At 41.6% G+C, this 25875-nt stretch overlaps 1 protein-coding gene across 1 annotated transcript in view; it reads right to left on the reverse strand.

Moving 5' to 3' along the window:
* Positions 1-25875, reverse strand: part of ttc27 (tetratricopeptide repeat domain 27) — a 286736-nt gene that overhangs the window by 144320 nt on the left and 116541 nt on the right. The gene's annotated exons all lie outside the window — the stretch shown is intronic.

The raw sequence follows: 25875 nt of genomic DNA on the forward strand, positions 1-25875 counted from the left end.
TGGAGAGGGGAGACTTGCAGCATGGGCAACTGCCGGTCTTCCATACAACCTTGCCCAGGCCTGCGCCCTGGAAACTTTCCAAGGCGCAAATTCATGGTCTCATGAGACTAACGGATGCCTAAAAAAAAATAAACCAATTGTTTGGAATAAAATCACCCTGCCTGGTATCTCAGGGCTAGATGTGTGTCTACAACCGTGCCACGCCCACCCTTAGCACTCCTTCTCTACCAACTGCCCCACACCCATTCCGCGGTGCTCCGCCCTCACCATTCCCAACATCCTCTGCTCCCATCAGATTTACAAACTCACTCTCCGCTCCATGTTGACAAATACAGTACTGTACAAAAGATTTAGACACCCTAAGTGTCTCAAACTTTTGCAAAGTACAGTATAAATAATTAAATTAAATAAGCAGTCCAAAAAGAGGAAAAAATAGTGAGGTAGTGTAGATGGATTCAATGTTCATTCAAGAATCTAATGGCAGAGGGGAAGAAGCTATTCCTAAAATGCTGAGTGTGTTTTCAAGCTCCTGAACCTCCTCCTTGATGGAGAAATGAGAAGAGGGCATATGCTGGATCATGGGGGTCCTTAATGATGGATGCTGCCTTTTTGAGGCACCACATTTTGAAGATAGCCTCGATGCTGGGGAGGCTGGACCCCATGATGGAGCTGGCTGAGTTTATAACTTTTTGCAGCTTTTTCCGATCCTGTGCAGTGGCCCAATTGTTACTGCAAATAACAGAGTGTGCACTTCCACCATGTAGGAAGGGCAGAAGAATTGGAGGAAGGGGGGAGGGGAGAGTTTCAATATGTAGTAAGCACTGTCCAAGTTCCATTGATAAACTACATTCAAATAAGTGGATCTGAAGATCAGATACAAGAGCAATTTGGTCAATACTTTATTCTAATCAAAAGGAGAAACATCATCAGGCAAATTTAATTCAATGTTTTATTTTCGCTAATACCCAGCCTCCTGAAAGGCAAGTCTTGCAATTAGACAGCACCTTTCATGACTGAGGACTTGGAAAATCACTTTATAGCCAACTAAGTATTTTTAAATATATTCACTCTTGTAATGTAGGCAAAGTAGCAGCCAGTTCATGAAACTGCTGATTCAGTTCCAAACCATGGTGAACAATGGACTATTTTGTATGGTGCACCCACTAAAATTAATGTCAAGTCTACAGCATTTCAGACTCTGTTTTTCTAGACAAGAAGAATCTGTCCTCTGTAAGATTTCTTAACCTAAATCCCAAAGCTAAGAATAAAATTTTCATGAATCTATATTACTCAGTTATCAGTGCAGCTTTGCAAACTGGTCCACTCAATATAAACACAACAGATTTTGCAGATGCTGGAAATCAAGAACAACACACATAAAGTGCTAAAGGAACTCAACGGGTCAGGGATTTATAGAGGGGATTAAATAGTTGACATTTTGGGCAGAGGCTCTTTGTGAGTACAGATGAAGGGTATTGGCTTAAAATCTTGCCTGTTTCCCTCCATAGATGCAGCCTGACCTACTGCATTCTTCCAGCATTTTGTGTACCACTGAATATAATTCCAACATGACCTCAATTCTGAAACAATCCCTCACTCATAGAGGTCTGTTTGTAACTAGGATACCATAATATGAGACTCTGGGAGCTGTGATAAACTTAAGAGGCACAGTAGCAAAGCAGCAATTGGAGCTCAAATCATGCTGCCGTCTGTAAGGAGTTTGTACAATTTCCCCATGACTGCATGGGTTTCCTCCAGGTGCTCCAGTTTCCTCCTACATTCCAAAGATGAACAAGTTAGGGCTAATGAGTTGATGGTAGATACCTTCAAATTCTCTGTAGTTCCTAAATTGTTGAAGTAGTGAACTCCCTGCCATTTCTGGCAACTCCAGACCAAAATGCTTGAAACTGCAGTGAGCAAAATAGTTCTGAATTGTCTTACTGCTTGTTTCTCGCCAACTACCAGTGACAAAAATCACTGCTTTTTGAACACAAACATACAAGTGATGTTATTTGAAAACAGGTTGCTCGAAGCACAGTGTCTAACAGCCAAATGACGTGCACGCAACTGAGGCTAGTTAGAAAATGTTTGGCCACAGTCTCTTGCCCCAATTAAGCAGCGTAGTGTTCCAAATAAATGAAGGGAATCCTGGCTATTTTCTTGAGTTGCTTTTACTCTTAAAGAGTCAAATAGCTGCCAAATATGCAGTTACCCTGATTAATTGATGGCCCAATTAATCAGAATCCACTGTATATTAAAATATTAACCCAATTTTCATTATGGAAGTAAAGACTGAGGCAAGATTTTCTGCTGTTAATCTGACTGTATATAACAACCGGACCTTGTTTCAGCCAATTTAAACTGAAAATAGTCTGTGAAGCACAAAATTGAAGAGTCTCCAATTCTACTTTAATTCAGTTTATTGCCCCATTCAAGTGGAGACTGACGGTACAGATGTTGGCTCTCAGTATTATTCAATAGGTCCAAGTATTTTAACTGCTATATAAAAATCAGGAAACCAAGCCTGAAATGTAAGGAAAACAAATCTTCCATACTCAGGATACATGCGAATGAATCAACTGAGATAATGAGTAGATTTGTTGAAGAATCAAATGCTGATTTATCAAAATTAAATTAACACCAACTTGGTTTCCTTTCTCTTTTTTTTGCACAATTTATTTTGTACTTCATGGTAATTTTATGACCTTGCACTGTGATACTACCACTAAACAACACATTTTTACGTCATATAAGACAGTGATAATAAATCTAATTCTGAAATGCAGCTCTGCAAAAAATTGCTTATATCTGAAACCATGAGTGGTTTAAGTTTTATCTGGCTGGAATATCCAGAAGCATTTAGATATTCAATCCTTTTTCCCAGGGTGGAAAAGTCAAATACTAGCAGGCATAGGTTTAAGGTGAGGCTGGAAGTTTAAAGGAGATTTGCGAGGCATATTTCTTTCACATGAAGAATAGTAGGTGCCTTAAATGCACTGCTGTGGTGGTGGGGTGGCGGGGGGGGCAGATTATGGAAGCTAATATGTTAACAGCTTTGAAGAAACATTTAGAAAGACACATGAACTGACTGAGAATAGAGGGATACAGATCAAGCACTGGTAGATGGAATTAGTTTTTAGACAGACTCATGAACTGGCAGGGAATAGAGGGATACGAATCACACATTGGTAGATGGAATTAGTTTAGTTTGGCATCATGGCCACTGCAGACATGGTTGGCGAAAGGGCCTGTTCTTGTGCTGTAATTTTCTATGTTTAATGTTTTAAGTCTAAGGAAACAGCTGCAGGCTCATTGTGTACTTTGGGTGTTACAATTAAGAGTTAGTTGACACTGGGCTTTAGATTCTTTTAATTAGAAAGTGCTTAACAACTTCTGCAAATCAACAAAACCCATGTTAATACAATGACACCCAGATGCAAGTGGGGCCAAAACAACAGTTTAAAATCACTTATCTACAAGATTAAAAACTTACCCTCTTGTGTAATTATTATATGTCAGCACAGAGACTGCTTTGATCTACTTCCTTGATGGCTCAAAAATTCTTCGTGTTATTCTATATTCCAATCATTTCATGTATTTAAGTACTCACGTACAGTATGGACCTTTTTCATGCACTACGGTAGTTCCTATGCAGCAAAGTCTACTCTGCAGCGGATAACTACATGCACCATCAATTTACAGATCATATCACTCAGGGACTTGGGCTATATATATTTTTTGCAACACACATGAAATGCTGGATGAACTCAGAAGGTCTATGAAAAAGAGTAAACAGTCAACATTTCAGGCTGAGATCCTTCTATAGGATTGAGAATGAAGGTGGAATATATTTATTTTGTTGTGTGACTGTGTGTTTACTGCTATCTTATACGTGCTATATGTGCCTTGTGCTGTGTATGACTGCTGTTGCTGTGGTTACACCTTGATTCCAGAGGAAAACTGTTTTGCTTGGCTGCATTCATTGGTATTTGTGTATGGTTGAATGATAATTTAACTTGAACTTGTCTTGACTTAAACTTTAATCAGAACCAAAGTTTGATTACTGTTGCAGTGATTTTTGGGTTTAGGTCATTTACATTTAGCAAAAGGCTTTGGCTACCAGTCTTCTGTTTCTTGACAATGTATTGTGAATTTTATTTGGAACAATACGTTTCCTAAAAGCAGTAAATCTCAGTCCACAGGCGATGCTGGCGTCTGTGGTATGGATGTGAACCAGAAAGTGTGAAGTTTGCATGTAGTTTCAAAGAAAGCATTATCTATACTTTGTAAATATGGATTGTCCTTTATACTTAGCACATAAAATACCAAATAAGTACATTGTGGATTCAGTTTGGAACAATGGATTCCTAAAAGCCCAGTCCAGACATTGCTGGCCCCTGTGGGATGGATGCGAATCAGAAGGTGTGAAGTTTGTCTTTTGTGTTTAGCAAATAAATATTGAGCCCCACATTGGGCCAGCAGACTTTTCTACCCAAAGCGCCTCTGTATGATGCCTGCTGTACCTTGTTTTGTCAAATAAAGAAGCTGCGTTGTATCTACCAGTAACTCTCTCTGGTGATTTCATTCACGCAACAACTACAGCATGCAAAGAGGCTATTTACCCATTGAGTCCATACTAGCTCCATTTACAAGCAATCCAGCCAATTCCTGTTTGACACCCTGTTCCTACACTACTACTGACTTAACCCACTAGCATTTGACTTTTCTATCCAGGAAAAAGACTCTGAACATTTAAATACTTTTGGGTATTCCGGCTGATTAAAACTTAAGCCACTCACTGCCAATCCAGATCCAATGTCCTCGCTCTAAGCCCTACAAATTCAGTCTTTTGAGATTCTTATCCAGCTCCCCTTTGAATGCTACAATTGAATCTGTCTCCAGCAGCATATTCCTGACCCAAACTACTTGCCGTGTAAAAATAATTTTCCTCATGTCACTTTTCTTTCCTTTACCCATCATTCTGAGTTTGTGTATTTTAGATTTTGACACCTCTGCTTCCTTAATATCAATTCTATAATCTTTATAACTGTAAATATGTCTACAACAGTTCCTCAGGATATCTTCTACATAACTGATGTTCCCATTCTCTGGAATTATTTTCGCAAATCTCCTCCTTGGTTAATATCTCATCTCTGATACCCAGATCAATACTTTTTGGCCAACTTGTGCTTTATGACTTCCTTACTTAATAACAATATCCCCTTGATTTATTTTAATCCAAGAAACCCATATGCTTTAACCACTTTCAAAACCACTGCCACCACATCCAAAAATATGCAATCTCTGTGTTCTTGTCCCCGATCTCAGAGTAGTCACATTTAGTTTATATCGTCTAGAACATATGAAAACCTAGAGCACAATATAGGCCCTTCGGCCCACAATACTGTGTCAAACATGTACTTACGTTAGAAATTACCTAGGGTTACCCATAGCCTTCTATTTTTCTAATCTCCATATATCTATCCAGGAGACTCTTAAAAGACCCTATTATATCTGCCTCGACCACCATTGTTGGCAGCCCATTCCATGCACTCACCACTCTGTGTGTAAAAAACTTACTCCTGACATCTCTTCTGTACCTACTTCCAAGCACTTTAAAACTGTGCCCTCTCGTGCTAGTCATTTTAGCCCTGGTAAAAAGCCTCTGACTGTCCACATGATCAACGCCTCTCATCATCTTATACACCTCTATCAGGTCACCTCTCATCCTCCATCGCTCCAAGGACTAAAGGCCAAGTTCACTCAACCTATTATCATAAGACATGCTCCCCAATCCAGGCAACATCCTTGTAAATCTCCTCTGCACTCTTTCAATGGTTTCCACATCCTTCCTGTAGTGAGGTGACCAGAACTGAGCACAGTACTCCAAGTGGGGTCTGACCAGGGTCCTATACAGCTGTAGCATTACCTCTTGGCTCTTGAACTCAGTCCCGTGGTTGACGAAGGCCAATACACCGTATGGCTTCTTAACCACATAGTCAACCTGCACAGCAGCTTTGAGTGTCCTATGGACTGGGACCACATGATCCCTCTGATCCTCCACACTGCCAAGAGTCTAACCATTAATACTATATTCCGCCATCATATTTGACCTTCCAAAATGAACTATCTCACACTTACCTGGGTCGAACTCCATCTGCCATTTCTTAGCCCAATTTTGCATCCTATCGATGTCCCGGTGTAACCTCTGACAGCCGTCCACACTATCCACAACACCCCCAACCTTTGTGTCATCAGCGAATTTACTAACCCATCCCTCTACTTCCTCATCCAGGTCATTTATAAAAAATCACAAAGAGAAGGGTCCTAAAATAGATTCCTGAGGCACACCACTAGTGACTGACCTCCATGCAGAATATGACCTGTCTACAACCAATCTTTGCCTTCTGTGAGCAAGGCAATTCTGGATCCACAAAGCAAGGTCCCCTTTTTATTCTTCTTACAAAACATAAAACTTCATATTTCTCAGCATTAAATTTCATCTGCCTATTCTACCACCCTCTTTTTCCATCTCCTTAAAGTCTATTACCATTCTTCTCAGCTCACCATGCTTCTGAATGACTTCCCATTCCCATTCAGACTTGTCTGTCCATGGCCTCCTCTACTGACAGGATGAGGCCACACTCAGGTTAGGAGAGCAACACCAAGCCACACACGCAAAATACTGGAGGAACTCAGCAGGCCAGGCAGCTTCTATGGAAAAGAGTACTGCCGACGTTTCGGGCCGAGACCCTTCAGCAGGACTGGAGAAGAAAAGATGAGGGGTTGGACTCCAGCATCTACGGATTTTCTGTTTGTGACTTCATATTCCATCTGGGTAGCCTCCAACCTGATGGCATGAACATCAATTTCACTTGCTTCACCGCCTCCTCCCCCTTCTTCCTTTTTCCATTTCCTATTCTGGTTCCAATCTTTCCCCTTCCCTTCTCCTCACTGGCCCAACAACTCCCTCTGGTGCCACTCCTCTTCTTTTCTTCCATGGTCTACTGTCCTCTCCCATTATATTCACTCTTATTCAGCCCTTTACCTCTTCCACCCAAAACTTCCCAGCTTCTTATTTCAGCTTGCATCCCTGCATTCCTCCTCAACGTGGTCTCATTTATCACCTGCCATCTTGTACTCCATCCCTCCTCCACACCTCATTCTGGCCTCTTCCCCCTTCCTTTCCAGTTCTGATGAAGTGTCTCAGCCTGAAACATTGATTGTTTAATCCATTCCATAGCTGCTGCCTGACTTGCTGAGTTCCTCCATCATATTGTGCGTCTTGCTATGCTTCTAAGCCTTGTTTACCAATTGAAATACCAGATTCAATAAGTAGCAGCATTCATATAGTTCCAGTTACTTGTATCTGCTGCACAACTGCAGGGCGTTTAATTCTGAAAATAACATTTTCTATATCTGGCTTAGGAATGTGCATTGGAGTGGCAGAAACTTTCCACTGCAGAAGACTCACAATGCTGAAAGAAAAGTTGACTCACAGTGTATTCAAGTGGCCATAAGTTTAAAAGTCAGTTTTTCAGATGTGGGGGACATAAGCAAGATCACATTTATTGCCTGTTAATAAATTCCCAAATGCATTGCAGAACTACTTCAGGAAGGTTAAATAGACAACCCACAGGGTGCAATACAATGGTGTTTGCTTTTTTTGCTATCATTTATTAGATTCAATTTCAACGCTTGCTACAAATGAAGGATTTGAACCCAACCTCTGGGTTGCTAGCCCAGTAGTAGGTAGCCATCGATCCCAGGGCATCATGGGTTTGCCCCTCTGGTGGACTGCGCCCTCTCCAGGGTGCAAGCCTAGGCAGGAAGATTTGAAGAACCGGCTGTTGCCCATGCTGTGGGTTCCCCCTCCCCACGTCACTGATGTAGTCCAAGGGAAGGGCAAGTGCCGATACAGCTTGGCACCAGTGTCGCCGCAGAGGTTGCCAGAGTGAAGTTGTAAACGACATCAAACTGCCTCAGGGATCCTGGCTCCGGATTTCTTCCTCGAGGTTTACTCCCAATGCCTTTCCCATGGGTGGGTATGGCCGCAAGGTAGCGGATGTTTAAAATCAGAATTTTCCTTCTTCAGTAGGAGCCCAGTACCGAAATAACTATATAATCATATCACACAATGTAGCTGCTTCTCATACCATTAATTTGGCAGTTAATTGAACTATGAAAAGGGGCAAGACCCCTTAGAGACCAAAACATCTCTTCAATCTTTATAAGTGACCAGTGATTTTACAGCTCTATAAATAACAAATTGGAACATGCATACCATTCTTTAAATGAGTGTACAAAGCTATGAAATGCAAAGTACTCTTATAGCTGGTGTATAATCTGTAACCACTATGTGAGGGTAAGGGAAAAAGTAGCTGCAGAGCCTAAGGTAACGACACCATTCAGACCATTTGGCTGCATGGTTCCAGCACATCCTCACATATGTTTACCCATTCCTTTTCCGGCAATATTGTTCAGTCTTCACACTTCCTACTCAAATTAGCGGGAATGACTCACTTATACGATTTTACACACGTCATTTTTGTTATCTAGTTATTGCCCCCCTTCAGCAGTATATGTTGAACTTAGCTAAACCACCGTCACATTCACTTCCTTATATTGACGTCACATGCTCATAACAAATATTTATTCTTTTGTTTGATGCTGGTACCCAGCTCCAGAGAAACCGGGAAAGAACGAGCACATCATTCTCTACAAAAGCAGTGGCCAATGGTTACTCAGACAACTGTGAACAAATTAAATCAAGTAAGTCTTAGCTCTAGGCACAATCAGCATACTATTTGGCAGAGAATGTTCATGAAACAAACTGAAGATCGATTTCTCTTTGAAAGCAGTATATGTTTGCTCCTATCTGTATCTCCTATCTTGACCCCTATCTGCATTCTCTGACCACACTATTCTCTTCCAGTATATCTCTTGTTGAGTGGGACTTTCTCAGTCATGTTACTGCATCTGCCCAAACTCTACTGCAAACAGCCCCCTGAATCCTGAAATCCTTTAAGAATCTGCTCTTATGCCAAACTCCACACTTATTTCTCATCCATACAGTAGGTACCCTTCAATGTTCAAAGAGACATCATATTCTATACAGGTAAACTAATGGCAACCACTCACCACTATTTCTGCTCACTGCAAAGTGCAATGATTTGGGTAAGTACATAGAGAGGATGACACCACAAGTTTTAACTGATGTCAATTACCATTAGACATTTAGATGATTAAGAAAAAGCGAAATGGGATACTGATTCGTTCGTTCATTATATGCCGTCTCGTATGACGTAGGTGATCATGGTCATTCTAAATGAATAGAAGCATGTCAGAAAAAGTTTACAGAACAACACAGATGAGATGATCTATACAAGAGATTCTGCAGATGCCAGAAATCCAGAGGAACACACACAAAATGTTGGAGGAACTCAGCAGGTCAGGCAGCATCCACAGAGAGGAATAAAGATTCAACATCCAGTCCTGATGATGGGTCTCAACCTGAAACCTCGACTCTTTATTCCTCTCCACAGATGCTGCCTTGACCTGCTGAGTTCTTCCAGCATTTAGTGTGTGTTACTCTGAGATGATACATCATGGGTAAAAAAAAATTAGAATAGATATGAATTGCAGTGTGCGTGACAATGTGGTAGAGTAGAGACCTGTAGAACACAGCTAGACCAGGAATTAATGGCAGTGTGTTGCAGGAGGTCAGGCCTGCATTCGAAAGAATACTTGTGTTTGTCCTCAGGCTCACACAACAGAAATAATGGAATTTTCCCATTTGGTTGATTTACATTTTATTATGATGCAGCAGAGATGATGTCAAGTAAAAGCTGAATGAATGGATCTTGTGCTAAAATTCATAGCTACAGCTACTTGTGATTTTGAATTCTAATTAAGCTTTTGCCATCATCTTTCACACTGTCAACCAATCAAGGTGGAGCACGCCATGTTTCCATTTGCCAAAGCTCACTTCATAGAGACCCTGCAGCCAGAGAAGATGCGTCGTTATCCCATCACTCTGGTGTGATCTTAAGCCCTCAAGAAATAGCAGTCAAGAGTTGTCAACTATCCTGCCAACTCATTCCCTAACAGTGAGTAATATTACTGACATTGATCCCATTGTTTATTCATGGGTCAGAAGGGAGTCAGTGACCATATGTGGTGGTTTAGTTGCTGACAGTGGAGAAACATTAACGTAGGCTGTAGTCCCAGAGATAATTCGTCATTTACAACATAGTCATTATCACAGATAATACAATTTCTTGTTAATTAATAAGCTAATTTATTCACTGTCTCTGAATTTCCACTTAACATTCAAGCAATGATATGACTCTTCTTACAAGCTTCTCAGTGTCTTTACTTAATTTCTGCAGTCATGCAAGATTACGGCTGCGATGTTAGTTTACTTAGATTACTGAGGGTGGGTGGTACTTCAAGTTTGTAAGAGAACAAATTTTGCAGCAAATTGCAATGTTCAACTCACTTACTGAGATGAGCCCCTTGCAATAACTCTACACATGATAATGGCTGTGATGTTAGTTTACTTAGATTACTGAGGGTGGGTGGTACATTAAGTTTGAAAGAGAACAAATTTTGTACCAAATTGCAGCCTTCAATGAACTCACTTGCTGAAATAAGCCCCTTAGAATAATACTAAAAGTCATACTTTGATTAATGATTTGCACGCTCCTGTTTAGATCGCTAATAAGCTAAAAGAGACTATTTTGTACTCTGAGGGTAAGGGGCACCGATTTACTGCTGTCGTGATGTAATCCTGTTATACCTTTACAACTTCTACAATAAATCTACAGACATTTTATACTCATAGATTGGCTCAAGGGATTACATGGAATGTTTTCACAAATGTAGATCTCATCAAGAGGACTTCATTGAAAAATAAATCACAGCAAGATAGCAACCATGAAAGTATAAATCAGTTATCTTTTTAAGCATAATGCCAATAGCTAGTTAGCACTGGTGGCAAATTGCAGCAATTTAAGGAATCAAATGAAACTAAGATAATACAGTTGTTTGCCTTAGACAAATCAGTTCATCTCCCCTCCCCGATGGAAACCATGAGAAAAGAAAGGATGCAACAATGGTTGAGAAGACAGCTGTGGCTTGATCAAGATGTAGTGCCAGGATCTCCATCTTGTGGCCTGCAGGCTAGATTGTTCCAACTTGAGAGGCTGAGAACCAGACTTCAGGGATATACATGTGGGTCTGGAATAAGAGGCAGCCCTGGGAACTATATTTAAGGCACTCAGCTCAGGATTCCAGATGTCTCTTGACCGACAGCTACAGACACCATCACTCTGGTCGTGATTGTTAAAGTTAAAGACAGTTCATTCAAGAGCTACCTAAAAGGACTCTGTAGAAACAGGACACTTTGCAGCACAACACAAGTTCATCATGGACAGTCCCCTCCCCAGCATCCAGGACCTCTTCAAGAAGCAATGTCTCAGAAAGGCAGAATCCATCATTAGGAACCCCCATCACCCAGGACATGTTCTCTTCTCATTGCTACCATCAAGGTGGAGTTGCAGGAGCCTGAGGGCACACACTCAACGATTCAGGAATAGTTTCTTCCTCTCTGCCATCAGATTTCTGAATGGGCATTGAAAGCATAATCACTACCTCACTACTTTATTTTCTCTTTTTGCACTACTTACTTAATTCATCCTTTTTTAAAAATACATATATCCACACTGTAATTTATTGTTTTTATATTATGTATTGCAATGTATTGCTGCTGCATAACAACAAATCTCATGACATATGCCAGTGATATTAAACCTGATTTTGATATACAGGTGTTAGCCTAATCTTTTTCTTATCCCCAGTTTATGGATACTACAGTATATCCTGCTTTAGAAGTTCCAAATAATTTCACAGAAGTAATGTCTGTCATCTAACAACCCCTCCTCAATCCACCAATTGCCTTGGAATCCTTTATGGCCAGCCCCCCTTCTTCTCTCTATGCTGGCCATCTTGCCTCTCCACCCTCAGTCTGGATGCAAGGCTTCAACCTGAAATGTTGACAATTTCTTTCCTCCTACCAATGCTGCCTGACCTGCTGAGTTCCTCCAACAGATTGTTTGTTGCTCAAGATTCAAATGTCAAAGAATTCCTGCAACAACACTCCTTTGAATAGTCAATAAGTTTTTGCCTGCCTGAAACATCTGCTGGAGCAATTCAGCGGAACTCCTGATGCAGGGTCTCATCCACAAAATATCGTCTATCCTTTTGCCTCCACAGATGCTACTTAAGTGAGTTCCTCCAGTAGTTTACAAAGAAATGTGACATGAAGTAGGAAAGGCTACTTCAGATATATGAGACTGTAATACCGAAGAAAAGTCAGAAAGAGAAATTAAGATATGGAAACAGATATTAGAAATAGAAACATAGAAAACCTGCAGCACAATACAGGACCTTCGGCCCACAATGCTGTGCTGAACATGTACTTACTTTAGAAATTATCTCGGGTTACCCATAGCCCTCTATTTTTCTAAGCTCCAGGAGCCACTTAAAGGACCTAGTAAGTAAAAAGAAATCAGCAAAAACAGTGGCAAGTTGGGTCAGAGTGCAGAAACATGTTAAAAGGTTAAATTTAAAGGTGCAACATATAGGGTATTGCATTCACGATAAGAAAATGAAGTGATGACATAAAAGCTGTTTTAAATACAAGTACAACACTGCAGAAGAATGGCAGTGGGAAGCTACATATTCAAAGCGACATTGACATTTAGGAAGTATGGGAGAAAAGGAAAGGGAAGTAAAATAGTGCTGTTAATAAGAGGGGACTTTAATACAGCACTTAGGAAAGATCTTGGCTCAGCAGACTGCAGTTCAGAATTAGTATTAGTTCAAGCGGAGAAGCAGCTGGGGTGTCAGGGAGGCAGAAAACATTGGTGGAAATGTATTATAGGCCTCCAAATAGTCATTGCAATAGGGCACAGTATAAATAAGGTGGTGTTGACAGTGATTACAAAGGGATTTTGATCAGTTAGGGAAGTCCGCCAAGGAGTGACAGATGAATTTTTTGAGGTGATGCAATTTGGAAAGTCAAAACAGTATCGGAATATGAATGGTAGAGCACTAGGGAGTGCAACAGAACAGAGGGACTTCGGGATACTAGTGTTTAGTTCATTGTAATTGGCATCACAAGTAGATGGGGTGATGAGAAAGGCATTTAGCATACTGGCCTTTATCCATCAGGACACTGAGTGTAGGAGTTGGGTCATCATGTTGTAGTTGTACAAGTCACTGGCGAGACCACACTTGGAGAAATGTGTACTGTTTTATTCACCCTGTCATAGGAAAGATTTGGTTAAAGAGCAGAAAAGAATTACGAGGGAGTTGCCAGAACTAGATGGCTTGAAGTACAGAGAGATGCTAGTTAGGCTAGGCCAGGAGAACAAGGACAACTTTATACAAATGATTAAAATTAGGAAAGGCACGGATACAACCCCCCGCCTCCAGGTAGGGGAGACCAAAATGAGGGGTCATATATTATGGTGAAGAGCAAAGATTTAAAAGGATTCGGGCTGAAACTCTTCTATAGATGCTGCCTGGCTTGCTGAGTTCCTCCAGCGCTTTGTATGTGTTGTTTGGACTTCCAGAATCTGCAGACTTTCTCTCGTTTCTGAGGAACAATTTCTTCACATACAGGGTGTTGAGTATATGGAACGAGTTGCCTTGGGAAATGATTGAGGCAGGTACAACAGTTTCATGTAAGAAGCATTTGGAGAGGGGCACAGCTTAGAGGAATGTGGGCTGAATGCAGGAAAGTGTAACGAACTGGTTGGGCACTGCAGCCAGCATAGACTCACTGGGCTGAAGGGCCTGTATCCGTGCTGTAATGCTCAATGACTCTATAAATCAGAATCAGGTTTATTATCACCGGCATGTGTCATGAAATTTGTTAACTTAGCAGCAGCAGTACAATGCACTACATGGTAAACAGAGAAAGATAAAATAAATAAATAAGTGAATTACAGTAAATATATATATGTATATTAAATAGTTAGATTAAAATAGTGCAAAACAGAGATACTATAAAAAAGTGAGGTAGCCTTCATGGGTTCATTGTCCATTTAGCAATCGGATGGCAGAGGGGGAAAAGCTGTTCCTGAATCGCTGATTGTGCCTTCAGGCTTCTGTACCTTCTACCTGATGGTAACACTGTGAAGAGGGCATGTCCTGGATAATGGGGATCGTTAATAATGGACACCACCTTTCTGAGGCACTGCTCCTTGAAGATGTCTTGGAATACTATGGAGGTTAGTACCCAAAATGGAGCTGACTAACTTTACAACTTTCTGTAGCTTCTTTCAGTCCTGTGCAATTGCCCCACCCATACCAAACAGTGATGTAGCCTGTCAGAATGCTCTCCACAGTACAATGAATCTACTCATAGACTCATTATAAATAGTTGATAAAAGAGCAAAAGTATAAACTGATTAAGAGATAGAGGGGGGAAAAACATAGTTTCTCAGCTCTCCCAATTATTTAGAATTATAGATTCATAAAAATGTTCAGCACAGACTGAGCCCTTCCCATCAACTGTGATATGTATTCATGTGAATCCCTTCTGGCTATATTAGCCCAATATTGCTCCATGCCTTGCCTCTCTAAGTACATTTTAAACATTGTAATTGCATCCACTTCTACTACTTCCTCTGCAGCTCATTCTCAATATTCACCACCCTCTGTGTGCAAAAACTTACCCCTCAGATCTTCTTTAAATGTTTCTTTCTTTCACCTTAAACCTGCTTTAGACTTCCCAACTGCAGAAAGACCAACTATTCTGTCAACACCCTTCACTTTTACAAGGTGACCCCTCAGCCTCCTTTGCTGCAGGAAAAACAATTCCAGCCTACCAGTGTGCTCCTTACGATTCAAGCCCTCCAATGCAGGCAACTTGCTTGTGAATCTTTCTATACCCTCTCTAACAGCGTTAGACCATGGACACACAACCTTCACACTCAGAAAATAAAATAAAATTTCTACAATATCACACTGCATGACTACACAACACCCAAAGGACCTCACAGACAATTAAGTTTTAAAGTAAGGTTATGGCTTCTGCATTTGTGATAAACATAACAGCAAGAATTACCACAAATATCCATCAGATAACACACAAGCAGCATATTTATCCAAGAGGCATATTTTCATTCAACAGAATGCACCTCACTTTATACCATAAAAGTCAATTTCAATAACATGATCAAGAACAGAAAAAATTGGTGCAGGAGAAAACCACATGCTCCTTTGAGCCTGCTGCACCACTTATCAAGATCATAGCTGACCTCTGATACTCAGGTGCAATCTTCTGCACCATCTCCACACCCCGTGATTCCCTTAAAATCCAGAAAGCTTTTGATCTCTATCTTGAACGAACACAATGATTAAAATGCCACAGCCTCTAATAGGGCAAAGAATTCCACATGTTCACCGTGTTTGAGCAAAAAAAAAATTACTTTTCGTCTGAGTCCTAAATAGCCTACCCTGAAGCACAGTCTCAAATAATGCTCCTCGTTCTTGGACTTCTCAGTCAGGGGAAATGTTTTTCCAGCACCTATCTTGTCATGCTCTTTTTGAATTGTGTTAAACATTTTGAAGAGATTTCCTCTCAATCTTCTAAATTATAAAAAAAAGTCCCAATCTAATTAATTTCTCCTTATATAGCAATCATATCACCCCAGAACTACCTTAATGAATACTCACTGCACTGCCTTATGCCAAGAGCATCCTTGCAGTCTAAGGTCCGCCGAAAATTCCTTCCAAACAACACAGGATGATTATTTTATATTTTAGAAAAACATCAGTGTTTACATGCCATACTAGAAAAGTAATGCCAGCAAATTTAAGAGAATTTTTCAAAAAACTAATAATATACTCTAAAAGCATTGGTGGGTCTACGCAATCACGTGCGTAGAGCTAGGCAGAAGATTGGAAGGAATTGTCTCTCGAGTGAACAGAGAGTTTCAACAAAACAACTGCAGGAATCCTGGAACAATTTAATCAGTTTCAAAGATGAGAAAAGGGTAACAGTTTGAGCTTGGGGAAAGGTTCCAAACCTAACAGCAACATGACATTTTTTTTTCAGATATTGACCTGGCCTTTTGTTCATTTTCATTAAAATAACATTTAATCTCTGTTCCTTTTGAGGAAAAAACACACAAACGAAAGAAAATGCCAAAGCAAAATTTTGTAAACAAAACAACAGACCTTGGAGTGTTGACCCTGGGAAAGCACTTACACCCCATGCTCCATTAAACCTCACGTTCTTATTGTAGCAGTGGCGGCTGCTCACATTTTCCATTTACATTTACAACATTCAAAAAGGTAGAAGTTATTTTTCTGCTGCACAATGAAGACATCACACACATGCAGTTACAATGTAAGGTAAATTTATGTTAAGACTGCAAAGTGGGCCTACATTGTGTGCAAGACAACCATCTAACCAGCCTGCAGATTTCAGCACCTACGTGTAGGCTGGATAGATGCCTGCTCACGCACACAACAGTTTCAGAACACTATAAAGAAATCACTATTACAATCCTCTGCAGAGGCTGAGTGGTCATTTTCTGACTATTGTTCTGACTGCCCTCCATTCCCCACAAACTCAAGCTCATCTAAAACTCTACTCCATCCTCCAAGTTCTGCTACAGCCTCTCCCCTCAAGTTGTGCCATCAACTTCCTGCACCCAAAGCCTAAAAATTTCTGTTCATTCTTTGCCTTATAAATCACTTTTTGAAACTTACCTCCCGCATTGTATCTAATAATGTTTCAGTGCAAATACAGTACTGTGCAAAAGATTTATATATATATATAGAGAGAGAGAGAGAGAGAGAGAGTGAGAGTGAGAGTGAGAGAGTGTGTGTGTGTGTGTGTGTGTGTGTGTGTGTGTGTGTGTGTGTGTGTGTGTGTGTGTGTGTGTGTGCGCGCGCACGCGCCCTAGGGTGCTTTAAGACTTTTGCACAGTATGGTATTTGTTGATGTGGAGCAGAGAGTGAGTTTGTAAAGGATGCTGGAATTACTGAGGGTGGAGCACCATGGCAGGGGTGTGGGACAGGTGGCAGAGAAGGCGTGCCAGGGGCGGGTGGGGAGGCATGGGTGCAGACACACCCAGTCCTGAGACACCAGGCAAGGTCATTTGATTCTAAACAATTGGTTTATTGGTCATTACAGAGTGTCTCTCTGATGCTTCCTATTGCCTCCCCTTTTCCCCAACCATGATTCCCTTCACCCTGTGCCCTTCCCACTCTCAGTCCACAATAGAGACTCATATCAGAATCAGGTTTATCATCACTCACGTCATGAAATTTGTTTTTTTTTCAGCAGCAGCACTACAGTGCAACACATAAAATTACTACAGTACTGTGCAAAAGTCTTCGGCACCCTAGCTATATATATGTGCCCAAGACTTTTGCACAGTACTGTAGAGGACTGTTTTGCTAAGTTAAAGGTGCAAGCAATTGTTGCTGCTGAACTTAGAATTTGAAGAATATAGGTTCAAACCTACTCCAAGACTCAGTTCCTTAAGTCAGTTTGGCATTAAAAATGCAGTATTGCTGCAATGTCAGTGCTGTTGTCACTTAAATTAATTTGTTAAACTAGACCATGTTAGTCTTGGGGTTTGGATGAATTTTAAAGAATAGATAGTTCCCATTTGAATAGCAAGCAATTCTACTGCTAACTCTGTCCTAATTACTCCCTCAAACATCATCATATAAAAACATTACTGTTTACTCCCTTTATTGTTACCTGTGGGATCTCACTCTGCGAAAATAGCTGGTATGCCTACATTACAATTCTGACTGCTCTTCAAAATTTCTCATTAGAAGTGAAGGACATTTCAGAGGGGAAGCTCTGCGTAAGCACAATTATCTTATTACCAGGTAGCTACAAAGAAGAAACAAAAAGTCAAAACATTTAAAAAGGAGATGGTGATGGACTTTAGGAAGACCAAACCTGCACTGCTCCATTACTATTGATGGTGAGGACTTGGATGTGGTAAGGACCTACAAATACCTAGGCGTGTACCTGGGCAACAGACTTGAGTGGAGCACCAACACAGTACAAGAAGTGCCAAAGTCACTTCTACTTCCTGAGGAGACTGAAGTCCTTTGGATTATACAGGCCTCTCCTTCACATGTTCTACCAGTCTGTTGTTATCAGTACAATCTTCTACGTGGTGGTGTCCTGGGGTAATGGCATCAACACCGGTGATGCCAACAGGCTCAATGAACTGCTTGGAAAGGCTGGCTCTGTTATAGGAGTCAAACTGGACACACTGGAAGCGGTGGTAGAACAAAGGACTTCCAGAAAACCCTGGCAATTCTGGACAATATTCCTCACCCTCTGCATGCCACCTTGGCTGCACAGAACACTTTTAGTAATAGACTAAGACAACCGTACTGCTCCGAGAGTGCTATATGAGGTCATCCTTACCCTCAGCTATTAGACTCTATAATGAGTAAACCCATAGCCAGGGAAGTGATGACCCCCCCCGCCCCACTGCTGTTAGAATGTTATTAACCTTGATTTACCAGAACTCTGCTTAAGCTCTGTTTACTACACTCTGTTATTGCAAACACCCTGTGCAATACTGCCATCACCTCTTATCTGGATGGTGTGAATGTGCACCCACTACTGCATAATATAACAGTAATTCTTACACCACCCTCTTATCAGCGTGAACTTGGAAATCTTGTAATCTTTGACCCATAAAATCTTGTACATCTTATTTTTTAGCTAATTTTTTTAATTCTTTCTTACTTCTCTTCTAATATTTGTATATCTGTGCACTTGCAATGCTACTATGACACTGCAATTTCCTTTGGGATCAATAAAGTATCTAACATCTATCTAAAAATCTGGATGCTCCATTTGCTCATTTTAATAGTGACCTGGATCTACATTCAAACACTTAGCTGAAATTATGCATAATGTGTGGAGTGACGAGTTGTGTTGCGTTTTCCATGGCTTCTAACACTACCATGTATGCAGTGAGGGGATACATAAATGCCTTGGTTCATCACAGCACATTAGAGAAAACTGGAAATTGTACCTGACATTTCATCTTGACTGGTATCAAAGTAGCCATTCTCAGTCATCGCAGTGGGTTACATACACCTGGAGTGGACACTGTTGTGGAAGCCCTTCTTAATTTGCCTTTGAATGGGCAGCAACGTGGTGGGGCTAGAAGAGCTGCTGCCTCTCAGGTTTAAGCAACCCAGGGTCAATCCTGACCTCCAGTGCAATCTTTGTGGTGTATGCAGGTCCCCCCTGTGACTACATGGGTTCCCTCTAAATGCTTCGGCTTCTTCCATCCACAGCCCAAGATAGTGTCATTGGACGGTTTAACTGAATTGCTCCTGTCGTGTAAAATATGGAGGGAGCTGATGGCAACACAGAGAGAGTATGGCTGCTCAATTGTGGGAGGGCCATTGTGCTGTATGACTGTGTCTTAGGGAGTTGTTCCAAATTTAATTAGATTTCAATATGAATTCAGAGATTCAGAGCTAACATTGTACACCCAAGAGTTTATCAAATAGTGAACGAAGTTTCACGTTACTCAAATAACATGGTTTCACCCGCCGAGTACCAACAATGAATAAAAGTGGCATTTCCAAATCTATCAGCCTTAAAGTGAGATAAAAATCCTTTCCTGTGGGCTCACACAATAAATCAGGTATTCCAATTTCATTTTTTTAACATTGTGAAGATCATTACCGATGTATTTGAGATAGGCAACATTCAAACTTAAGTACATACAATGAAAAGATAGCATGACACCACAGCATCTTATCCTGCATTTTAATTCTCCCTGAAACCTCATCCCTCCTTCAGCTTGTGTTGTTTATGGATAAACTTCTAGAAGCATTGTTCCAGTTGCTTTGAATTATTCTTAGTTACTTACTGCCTGTTACACCATTGGCACTGAGGGGATCAATGAAGGTCCTCCATCTCTGGTGGTGTTCAGAGCTTCCTTCGTTATGTTAGTAGCTTCCTCTCGGTTTTCATTACTGTCAGTCGTGCAAGTCCCAGGTGGAGACTCTGTCATACTGTTGCACTCAGATGTAGAAGAGTTCTTCATTGCTGTTTCCGAACAACTTTGTTTTACCAGTCAGGGTTGTTAGACTTGAGCTGAACCCCTGAACCTGGAGGACCAGTGGACCACTCTTGAGTCTGTCCTCTACCGTTTAACCTGTTTGGTATGGGTGACCCTACCAACAGCCAAAGTATATAGCCCTGACTCACGCCAGCATCGCTCCCTGGGTTATTCATGCACACAAGCCTCCATACCATGACAAGGTTGTGATCCTCTTAGAGATTTGCATTATTCTCTCAAACAAAATTATAAATTGATAGCACAATGACACGGCTAGTAGAGCTGCTGCTTCGTGGCACCACAGACTTGGTTCAATCCTCAAGTGCTGCCTCAGTGGAGTTTGCATGTTCTTCCTGTCACCACCTTTCCCCTCTGTAGCACCAGTTTCCTCCCATATGCCAAAGACGTTTGCATTGGTATATTCCACAGTAAACTGCCCCTAGTATGGGGTGAATGGCACAATCTAGGTGGAGTTAATGAGAATGTGGTTAGAATCTTTTTAAAAAATGGGGGATTAGCATAGGTTGGTTGGTGTGGTGGTGAGAGCTAGGTAGCAAGCTGAGAAGCAGGACCTCCAGGGTAGTAATTTCTGCATTGCTGCCTGTGCCACGCGCCAGTGAGGGCAGAAACAGGATAATTTGGCAGATAAATGCGTTGCTGAGAAGCTGGTGCAGGGGGCAGAGCTTCATGTTCTTGATCTCTTCTGGGGGAGGTATGACCTGTTCAAAAGTTGGGGGGAGGGGGGGTTGCACCTGAACCCAAGGGGGACAAATATTCTCACAGGCAGGTTTGTTAGAACTGTTGGGAAGCGTTTAAACTAATTTGGCAGGGGGGTGGAAACTGGAGTGAAGGGACTCAGGATAGGACAGTCGGTAAAAAAGCAATGTAGCATGCAGTCAGACAGTCAGCAAGAGCAGGCAGATGATAGGACATAATTGCAACCAGCAGGGTGTGCTTCAGTGCATTAGTGATGCAAAATCAAAACGGATGGCAAATACAGTATGCAGAGTTATATCTCAATGCACGGAGTATAAAAAGTAAGGTGGATAATCTTGTTGCACTATTACAGATTGTCAGCTATGATGTTGTGGCCATCACTGAATCGTGGCTGAAGGATGGTTGTAGTTGGGAGCTGAATCTCCAAAGTTACATGTTGTATTGGAGGGATAGGAAAGTAGGCAGAGGGAGTGGCGTGGCTCTGCTGGTAAACAATGGCATCAAATCAGTAGAATGATGTGACATAGGATTGGAAGATATTGAATTCTCGAGTGTTGAGCTAAGAAATCACAAAGGTTAAAGGACCCTGATGGCAGTTATATACAGGCCTGCCAACAGTATATAGGATGTGGACCACAGATTTCAACATGCAGGTTGCATGGGGAAATCAGGTCAGATGGCAGAGAAGAAGATGGCAGCACGACGCAGTGCGCAGCGGCCACTCCGGTGAATGATATCTGTAATCTGTCAAGTAGGGTGCCATGCACAATCCCGATATGATGGAGACAGACGTGAGAGAATGGAGGAACATCTGCAGAAACTTCTGAAATGCCTTTTTTGCTGCCGCTGCTACTGTGTGATCCAGAATCTCCGGAGGAGAAGGCCCCGAGTCCTCGGCTTTGCTTGTTGCTCGGCGGCCGGGACGGGGTCGAAGTGCTCGGCAGAGATGGTGCTCAGTGCTCGGTGTCGGAGGGCTGGTAGGAGGCTCGAGGTTTTCGGACAGACTCAGAGTCGGCTGCTTCCAATGTATCGGCAGTTGTCGGCACCTGGAGGTTTATGGCAGGGAGAGTTTCTCCCTTCTGCCGCCTGCTATTGGGGACTATCGGGAGTCGATAGGAACTTTGAGATTTATTTTTACTGGTTCCATGGTCTGCTCTTTATCAAATTATGGTATTGCTTTGCACTGCTGTAACTATATATTATAATTATGTGGTCTTGTCAGTGTTAGTCTTTGGTTTGTCCTGTTTTTTTTGGTGATGTCACTCTGCAGGAACATTGTATCATTTTTTAATGCATGTATTTCTAAATGACAATAAACGAGGACTGAATGTCCTCATAATCTAATCTAATCTAATGGATCTCAAGAGAGTGCATTTGTTGAATGCCTACGAGATGGTTTTTGAGAGCAGTTGAACCTACTTGGGGATCAGCTATACTCTATTGGGTGTTATGTAATAAAGCAGAGGTGACTGGGGAGCTTAAGGTAAAAGAGCCCTTAGGAGACAGAGATCACAAAGTTCAACTTGAAATTTGACAGGGAGAAAGTAAAGTCTGACGTAGCAGTGTTCAGTGGAGTTAAGGAAATTACAGTGGTATGAGAGAGGAGTAGGCCATAGTAAACTGGAAGGAGATGCTGGAAGGGCTGACAGCAGAGCAGCAATGGCGTGAGTTTCTGAGAAAAATGAGGAAGGTGCAGGATAGGTGCATCCCAAAAACAAATAAATACTCTAATGGTAAAATAGTACAACCATGGTAGACAAGGGAAGTCAAAGCTAATGCAAAAGGCAATGCAAAAATTAGTGGGAAGACAGAGGACTGTGAAGCTTTTCAAAACCTATTGAGAGCAACTAAAAGAATCATTAGGAGGGAAATGATGAAATATGAAAGCAAGCTAGCAAACAATATCAAAGTGGATAGTAAAAGCCCTTTCAAGTATGTAAAAATAAAAGAGATGAAAGTGGATATAGGACCACTAGAAAATGAGGCCAAATAGATAATAACAAGGGCAAGGAGATGGCAGATGAACTAATGAGTATTTTGCATCAGTCTTGACAAAGACTGCATTTCTTTTACTTCTTTGAACATGGGCAGCTTCCCCACTTGAAAGAGATTGAATGTGTCTACCTGAAGGATTTTTAACTAGATTCTACTCAATGACCAAACAACTTTTCCTTTTTCCTCCTTTTATTTTTCGCAAATGCGGCAGTTTGATAGTTCCATTAGTTCCATCAACCATTAGACATTTGACATTAGACATTAGTCACTAGTCACAAGTCATAAGTCATGAGACACTAGTCATAAGTCGAAAAATCTGGCTACCTCTCCGGACTTTGTAGACGGATTCCGACCTGCACCTCTCCGCTCCCTCATAGACCGTTACGTTTTCAAACCAGGCGTGCCTTCCCGAAGGTTCCCGAGCTCCTCTTAAACCTCGCGCCATTTCCCAGAGGCGCCTGCGCGCGATGATTCCCTTGACGTGAAGCCAGCGCTAACCCAAAATGCAGGACAGCAGTGCTCTTTTCCATAAAACAGTTCTTTAAAGTTCAGCATCTTACTGCAGATTCCAACGCTGCTCTCGGACCGCAGCTGTGATGCTGCCGGGTGCTCCCGATGTTCCGGGCAGAAGCAGCACTCAGGCAGCAGGTTCCATCAGTCTATCAGTGGATTCTTGCTATTACTTTTAAATTTTATTTTCTTTTGCCTCTAGGTCCCAATACTTTCTAGAAACTCTAGTTTGACTTGACAGTCTTCACTGTGGAAGACACTAGCATGTGCCAGATGTTGAAGGGTGTGAGGGAAGAGAAGTGAGTGCAGTTATTATTACAAGGGAGAAGGTGCTGAAAAAGTTGAAAGACCTAAGGCTACATAAGTCACCTGGACCAAATGAACTGCACCCTAGGGTTCTGAAAGAGGTAGTGGTGGAGATTATGGAGATATTAGTAATGATCTTTCAAAAATTATTGGACTCAGGCATGATGCCAGAGGACTGGAAAATCGCAAATGTCACACCACTTTTTAAGAAAGGAGGGAGGCAGCAGAAAGGAAATTATGGACCAGTTTGCCTGACCTCAGTGGGAATATGTTGGAGTTAATTGTTAAGGATGAGGCTTTGGAGTACTTGGTGACACAGGACCAGATAGGACAAAGTCAGCATGATTTCCTTAAAGGAAAATCTTCCCTGATGAACCTGTTGGAATTCGTTGAGGAGATTACAAGTAAGCAAGATAAAGAGGATGCAGTGGATATTGCATATTTGGACTTTCAGAAGGCCTTTGACAAGGTGCCACACATGAGGCTGCTTACCAAGTTTAGAGTCCATGGTATTACAGGATAACTACTGGCTTGGTTAGAGCACTGGCTGATCAGTAGGATGCAGCGAGTGGGAATAAAGGGATCCTTTTCTGTTTGGCTGCTAGTGACTTGTGGTGTTCCGCAGGGGTTGGTGTTGGGACCACTTCTCTTTATGCTGTATATAAATGATTTAGATGATGGAACAGATTACTTTGCTGTCAAGTTTGCAGATGATACAAAGATTGGTGGAGGGACAGGTAGTGTTGAGGAAATAGAGAGGCTGCAGAAGGACTTAGACAGACCAGGAGAAAGGGCAAGGAAATGACAAATGAAATACAATGTTGGAAAATGCATGGTCATGCACTTTGGTAGTAGAAATAAATGTGCGGACTATTTTCTAAATGGGGAGAAAATCTAAAAATCTGAGATGCAAAGGGACTTGGGAATCCTTGTGCAGAACATCCTAAAGGTTAACTTGCAGGTAGAGTCAGTGGTGAGGAAGGCAAACGCAATGTTAGCATTCATTTCAAGAGGTCTAGAATACAAGAGCAGGAATGTGATGCTGAGGCTTTACAAGGCACTGGTGAGGCCTCACCTTGAGTATTGTGAACAGTTCTGCACTTCTCATCTAAGAAAAGATGTGCTAACGTTGGAGAGGGTTCAGAAGAGGTTCACAAGGATGATTCCAGGAATGAAAGGGTTATCATATGAGGAACATTTGATAGCTCTGGGACTGTACTTGCTGGAATTAAGAAGGATTAGGGGGCACCTCATTGAAACCTTTTGAACATTGAAAGCCCCAGACAGAGTAGATGTGGAAAGGATGTTTCCTATGGTAGGGGTGTCTAGCACAAGAGGGTACAGCCTCAGGATAATGGGGTGTCTATTTAAAACAGAGATGCAGAGAAATTTCTTTTGCCAGAGGGTGGTGAATTTGTGGAATTTATTACCACATGCAGCTGTGGAGGCCAGATCGTTGGGTGTACTTAAGGCAGAGCTTGGCAGCTTCTTGATTGGACATGGCAACAAAGGTTACAGGGAGACGGCTGGGGAGTGGGGCTGAGCAGGATTTGTCTTATGATCTTATGGATTTGATGGGCTGAATGGCCTGTTTTTATCCTTTACTTCTCTATAACTTTCTGTCAAAATGCTGAAGTCAAATAACTTTCCATCTAAAATATTAAGCTCTTTTTTCCAAATGGCAAATAAAACTCTGTTTGCTTTTCAAACTTTGCTGGTCTTCAAGTTGGATTTTCTATTTTTATTCTTTCCCACATTTTAACATCTCTTACTTTCTACCGTCTGCATCTTCTTCACATTTTTACATTAATACATTTCATTTCTCAAGCAGAATTTATTTTAAAAATAAAATTTTGGCAGAGCTTGGATGTCGGAATCCCAATGGGATGTGCGATTTCACCCATCCTTTCTGTGTTAGCCATGGAGGTCATTGTGAGGGCTGCAGAATCAGTGGGACCAGGTGTCGCACTTGATGGCGGAGGGGAGTTACCACCAATACGAGCGTTCATGGACGATCTTATCCTTTTGGGTCCCAGCATAGAGGCAGTGGAAAATGTACTATCTAGACTTGAGGAGCTAATGGATTGGGGAAGAATGAAGTTCAAGACCAAGAAGTCAAGGAGCCTTCTTCTTAGAAGAGGAAAGCTGGTTGACTTTCATTTCACCCTTTGTGGAGAGCAGATTCCATCCATTCAGGACCAAC

This window comes from Mobula birostris, chromosome 8 (genome assembly GCF_030028105.1).
Source record: "Mobula birostris isolate sMobBir1 chromosome 8, sMobBir1.hap1, whole genome shotgun sequence".
NCBI lineage: Eukaryota > Metazoa > Chordata > Chondrichthyes > Myliobatiformes > Myliobatidae > Mobula > Mobula birostris.